The sequence below is a fragment of the Amia ocellicauda genome, chromosome 4, assembly GCF_036373705.1.
Source record: "Amia ocellicauda isolate fAmiCal2 chromosome 4, fAmiCal2.hap1, whole genome shotgun sequence".
NCBI lineage: Eukaryota > Metazoa > Chordata > Actinopteri > Amiiformes > Amiidae > Amia > Amia ocellicauda.
The window spans coordinates 6,184,620-6,191,537 of NC_089853.1; positions in this window are offsets into that span (position 1 = coordinate 6,184,620).

The following is a 6,918-nucleotide window of genomic DNA, read 5'->3' on the forward strand; positions in this document are numbered from 1 at the left end:
AAATCACGAACGGCATCGACCACATCAAACCAGAGGAGCTTTTCCAGATCAGCAGCGACACACGCACCCGGGACACAAATGGAAATTGGGCTTCAAGGCATTCAAGACAGAAAACAGGAGACACTTCTTCACACAGAGAGGCGTCACAATCTGAACAAACTCCCCAGCGATGTGGCTGAAGAGACAATTTGGGAACATTCAAAAACAGACTGGATAGGATCCTTGATCACTTAGTTATTAATGGACACCAAACGAGCACGATGGGGCGAACGGGCTCCTCTCGATTGGACACTTTCTTATGTTCTTATGTTTTGTGTGTCTACAGTGGTGTTGCAAAATAGACCTATTACGACAGGGGGCACTTCTGAGAGACAGAGCATATTACAATAGGGGGCTACAGTGAAGAACAGACCAAAAGGGTACTGGGATACAAGGCCTGTTGGAGGGGAAAGTCTGATGCCTCAGAGTATTAGTTGCATTTTGCACCTGGAGGGTGTGCATCTCTACAGAAGAACCAAGACAAAGGGTTGTTGACCTGTACAATTCAGGATGTGATTACAAAGAAATACAGAAGAAATTAAATCTACCAATTTCCTCTATTAGTTCAATAATTAAGAAGTTCAATTCTATCTAAAATGTTCTCTTAAAAAAAAATACTAGCTGAAGGGGTGGTGGTTATATATAGATATATATTTAATTACCACATGTAGATATTAATTGAATATAATGTTGTTTTTATTTTGTTGTATCATATCCCAGAAATCACACAGTTTTATCAGTTGACAGTTCACTTTTATCGAGAACTAAATATGTTGTTGCTATTTTGTTTCGTGACCTGCTCTACAATTTACTTACACCCCCACGAGACTGTACAAATAATTTACGTAGTGCCATCTAGTGGTTATTTATCTCATGTGCTTTCATCACATTCACTTTGACACTGTCAAAGTGAACCATAAGTGCCACTATGGCATTGTATACCGGCCTATTTCGTCCACTATATCTATCTATCTATATATATATATATATATATATATATATATATATATATATATATATATATATATATATATATATATATAGCTCTGGGAAAAATTAAGAGACCAAGTTCAGAAATCAATGTTAAGTGGTCTCAATTTTTTTCAGAGCTGTATATATACACTCACCTAAAGGATTATTAGGAACACCTGTTCAATTTCTCATTAATGCAATTATCTAACCAACCAATCACATGGCAGTTGCTTCAATGCATTTAGGGGTGTGGTCCTGGTCAAGACAATCTCCTGAACTCCAAACTGAATGTCTGAATGGGAAAGAAAGGTGATTTAAGCAATTTTGAGCGTGGCATGGTTGTTGGTGCCAGACGGGCCGGTCTGAGTATTTCACAATCTGCTCAGTTACTGGGATTTTCACGCACAACCATTTCTAGGGTTTACAAAGAATGGTGTGAAAAGGGAAAAACATCCAGTATGCGGCAGTCCTGTGGGCGAAAATGCCTTGTTGATGCTAGAGGTCAGAGGAGAATGGGCCGACTGATTCAAGCTGATAGAAGAGCAACTTTGACTGAAATAACCACTCGTTACAACCGAGGTATGCAGCAAAGCATTTGTGAAGCCACAACACGTAGAACCTTGAGGCGGATGGGCTACAACAGCAGAAGACCCCACCGCGTACCACTCATCTCCACTACAAATAGGAAAAAGAGGCTACAATTTGCACAAGCTCACCAAAATTGGACAGTTGAAGACTGGAAAAATGTTGCCTGGTCTGATGAGTCTTGATTTCTGTTGAGACATTCAGATGGTAGAGTCAGCATTGTTTCTGACCATGTCCATCCCTTTATGACCACCATGTACCCATCCTCTGATGGCTACTTCCAGCAGGATAATGCACCATGTCACAAAGGTCGAATCATTTCAAATTGGTTTCTTGAACATGACAATGAGTTCACTGTACTAAACTGGCCCCCACAGTCACCAGATCTCAACCCAATAGAGCATCTTTGGGATGTGGTGGAACGGGAGCTTCGTGCCCTGGATGTGCATCCCACAAATCTCCATCAAGTGCAAGATGCTATCCTATCAATATGGGCCAACATTCCTAAAGAATGCTTTCAGCACCTTGATGAATCAATGCCACGTAGAATTAAGGCAGTTCTGAAGGCGAAAGGGGGTCAAACACAGTATCTAGTGTGATGTCACTTCCCGGTCTCTGTTGCTGTGTGGTGTGATGTCATTTTCTTGGTCTCTGTTGCTGTGTGGTGTGATGTCACTTCCCTGGTCTCTGATGCTGTCTAGTGTGATGTCACTTCAGTGGTTGTACTGTCAGCACTAAAAGCTGTAATTACAGAGAATGAAGCATCATCTAACTGTGTTTGGTAACACAACAGGATTGTGATGTACCTGTACAGGTGTTTGGCAGCACAGTACTCTACCATCTCCTAACAACACTGTATGTGACCCAGGTCCTGTCACTTCTTAAACAGCCCCAGGTATCCTTTCTTGGCCATGACTGAGTTTTGTGTATACACTGCATCTCCTGTTGAAAAGCTTTGTGATTTTTACATGCCTTTCATGGATTTATTTTTGCATCATCTGCTTTTCTTGTGTGTTTCCCTTGAGATCAGAACAAAGCAGATCAAGAGCAGATCTCAGTTTCTGACCCATCAACATCTCCGCAGGAGACAGACCAGACGTGGATGGAGGTGTTATTCTGTTGCTAAACAAAGCAGGGGATACTTTTGTTTCCTGGGACCCTCATATTTTTTTCATGCACTGCTTGAATGTCTGCTCAGCACGATCAGCTTGGTGGACAGGTACCATGGGGCAGAAGTCACCTGAGATATTACATTCCTGCTCACAAACTCTCTGAATTCGGCCCTGATAAAAGGAGCTCCACTGTCTGACACAACCATCTCTGGTCATCCATGACTGCTGAAACTGTCTGAGATGTTATAAATCAATCATTTTGGATAACAGAATCAGAAGTATTTACAAGTTGCCACAGAGAGAGACAGGAGAGTACAGGTGAGAGGTAGCCATCTTGTTGTTTGACTAGTTTCAGAATAGTCTTTGCATTGCTAATTTTGTTTTAAGTTTGCCTTAAATTGACGTTAGCATTGTCTGAAGTTTGCCTAAATTGAAGTCAATTCAGTTCAGCTGCTGAGTTGGTGAAAGTAAACAGGTTGTAGAAGGGAGTTTCTGTCTAGGACTAGCAGGAATTCTGTTGCAGGAGGAGCCAGGTGGGGCCAGTTAGGTGCAATTGGGGGTAGGTAGACAAAAGCTACTTAAAGCAGCTGTTGAGAAAGCGCTGCACTGTTTCTCGCTGACAAAAGTTAGGCAGTTGACTAGCAGCAGGAACCAAGAGAACTATAAAGAAACAAACAAAAAAAAGTAACATTTAGAAGCATGTGGCCACTACAGTGTCAGGTTTGCAGAATGATTGCCTTCCTGGATGAACTCATCCAAGAAGATTTCATTTGTGAACGTTGTCGGCAGGTTGAAATCCTAGAGATCAAGGTTCGTGATCTTGAGGCTCAGCTTGTCGATCTGCGCTGTATTAGGGATATAGAAGAATTGGTCAATCAGCCCATGAGAGAGATGGTGTGCAGCCAAAAACTAGGAGAGTTGAGACCTTAGAGCAGAACAGCGTAGAGAACTGCTGGGTTACAGTAGGTCGTAACCGCAGAAAAGGGCGTGCACAACCCATAGAGACACCCCCAAGAGCTAGAATTGCCCAACACCATTGGGGGGCAGTTGAGCACCAGAGCACCATGGTGCCCACTCCCCCCCAGAAGAAGGAGGTAGTTATAGTAGGAGACTCAATTCTTAGAGGTGTAGATCACACAGTGTGTTCTAGTGATAAGGAGACACGCATGGCATCTTGCCTGCCTGGTGCTCAGGTTGCAGATCTCCCTAAAATAGTAGACGGGCTACTGGCCAAAGCCAGGGGGAATCCACTGGTCATGGTCCACATTGGAACCAATGACATAGGAAAAGGTAGGACAGAGGTTCTGCAAGACAAATTTAAAGAGTTAGGAACAAAACTAAAGAGCAGAACCTCCACGGTAGTTTTCTCTGAAATACTTCCAGTACCACGTGCCAGGCCAGGGAGACAGGCAGAGATTAGAAAGTTTAACACGTGGTTGAAAGCTTGGTGTAGGGAAGAGGGGTTTAGGTTTATGGAGCATTGGTCTTTCTTCTGGGATAGATGGGACCTGTACAAACCGGACAGTCTACATCTAAACAGAAGGGGGGCTAATGCATTGGGAGAGCGTATGTGCAGTGAAATTGAGAATCATTTAAACTAGGAACCAGGGGGGCAGGGGGCTCTGACAATGGGAGATGTTCCACTAAGGAAAGAAAACCAAGGGAAACTGCCAGTAGGAAAGTCCTGAAATGTTTGTACCTCAACAGAATCTTTGTGGGTGAAACTTTTGAATAAGAGACCTGGAGGATTAGCGGTAGGAGTGTGTTACACACCACCCAACTCAGATATTCAGAAAGATGTTGCATTGTACAGTGTAATCAGGACTGCATGTAGCAAGGATGTGGCTGTTATAATGGGGGATTTCAATTTCCCAAACTTAGACTGGGAAAGCCCAGTGGGGACTACAGAAGCAGAAATAGAAATGGTTGAGATGGTAAATGACTGCTTTCTAACTCAATTTGTCAGGGAACCAACCAGAGAGAGCGCATGTATTGACTTGATCTTTTCAAATGAGCAAGATAGAGTCAGGGGGACAGTAGTTAGAGAACCAATGGCAAATTGTGATCACAATATGGTTAGCTTTGAGGCATTCTTTCAAAAAACAAGGTCCAAGTCTAAAACAATGGTCTACAATTTTAGAAAAGCAAACCTTGAAGGTATGAGACGGCATTTAGAAGAGGTAGACTGGAGCACACTGGATACAGAGTCAGTTAAAAATGGATGGGTATATTTTAAGAATATACTACTTCTTGAGGTAGTTGAGGAACAAAAAACATTGGCCAAAATGGTTTAATAGAGGTATGCAAAAAAATATAAAGAGGAAGAAAATGTTGTATAGCGCATACAAAAGGGATGGTGACGAAACAAAATACATAGAATATGTTGAGCTGCAAAGAGATAAGAAAGGGATCAGGAACGCAAAGAGGGAAATAGAAAGAAACAGCTCTTGGAGCTAAAACCAATGCAAAGAGCTTTTTTCAATATTACAACAGCAAGCGGTCAATAAAGGAGGAGGTGAAACAGATAAAGGGCAAAAATGGAGGTATCTTGGAAAACGAACAAGATGTGGCAAATATTCTAAATGAGTATTTCACAGAGGTTTTTACAAAAGAAAAAACAGATAACATGCCACAGGTTGACAATCAGTCCAGTCAAACCCTAAGAGAGATCAGGATAAATGAGGAGGAGGTACTAAAGGGACTAGCAGAATTAAAAACAAACAAATCACCTGGGCCAGATGGGATATTTCCAACAGTACTTAAAGAAATGAGGGAAATTATTTATAGGCCGCTAACTCGATTATTCCAAATGACACTTAGAACAGGGGATGTGCCAACTGACTGGAAGACGGCAAATGTCAAACCAATCCACAAGAAACTGGACAAAACTGAGCCACGAAATTACAGACCAATCAGTCTCACCTGGATCACTTGTAAAATGTTGGAAAAAATGATTAGACAGAAAATAGAGGAGCATCTTAATGAAAACCATATTCTTGGAGATAGTCATGGGTTTAGATGAGGCAGATCATGTCTTACTAAGTTATTAGAGTTTTTTGAACATGCAACTGCAGCGGTAGATCAGGTGAAAGCATATGATATGATATACTTAGATTTCCAAAAAGCTTTTGATAAGGTTCCACACCAAAGACTGATCCTCAAATTGGAAGCTGTAGGCATTCAGGGTAATGTAAGTAGATGGATTATGAACTGGTTGATGTCTAGGAAACAGAGGGTGTCGATTAGAGGAGTCACTTCTAACTGGAGTGAGGTTGTTAGTGGAGTTCCACAGGGATCAGTACTAGGGCCTTTGCTTTTTCTAATCTATATTAATGATCTGGACTCTGGGATAGTTAGCAAACTTGTCGAATTTGCAGTTGATACTAAAATAGGTGGCTCAGCAGATACAATCTTGGCAGCACAGGCTATTCAGAGGGACTTAGATAATATTCAGTTGTGGGCCGACACCTGGCAAATGACATTCAATGTGGACAAGTGCAAGGTAATACACACAGGTAACAAAAATGTCCACTATAATTACACTATGGGAGGAATAGAACTAGATGAAGTAACGCATGAGAAAGACCTAGGAGTCTATGTGGACTCCTCACTTTCCCCATCCGAACAATGTGGGGAAGCAATAAAAAAGGCAAACAGGATGTTAGGGTATATTGTCAAAAGTGTAGAACTGAGAACAAGGGCAGTGATGTTCAGACTGTACAATGCACTAGTTTGAGCTCATCTGGATACTGTGGACAGTTCTGGGCTCCACACTTCAAGAAAGATATCGCTGCTCTAGAGGCAGTTCAGAGGAGAGCAACCAGACTTATTCCAGGTCTGAAGGGAAAGTCCTACTGAGAGACTGAGGAACTGAACCTTTTCACCCTGGAACAGAGGAGACTACGTGGGGACTTGATCCAAGTCTTCAAAATCATGAAAGGCATCGACCACATCAAACCAGAGGAGCTTTTCCAGATCAGCAGGGACACACGCACCCGGGGACACAAATGGAAATTGGGCTTCAAGGCATTCAAGACAGAAAACAGGAGACACTTCTTCACACAGAGAGGCGTCACAATCTGAACAAACTCCCCAGCGATGTGGTAGAAGCTGAAAGTTTGGGAACATTTAAAAATAGACTGGATAGGATCCTTGGATCACTTAGATATTAATGAACACCAAACGAGCACGATGGGTCGAATGGCCTCCT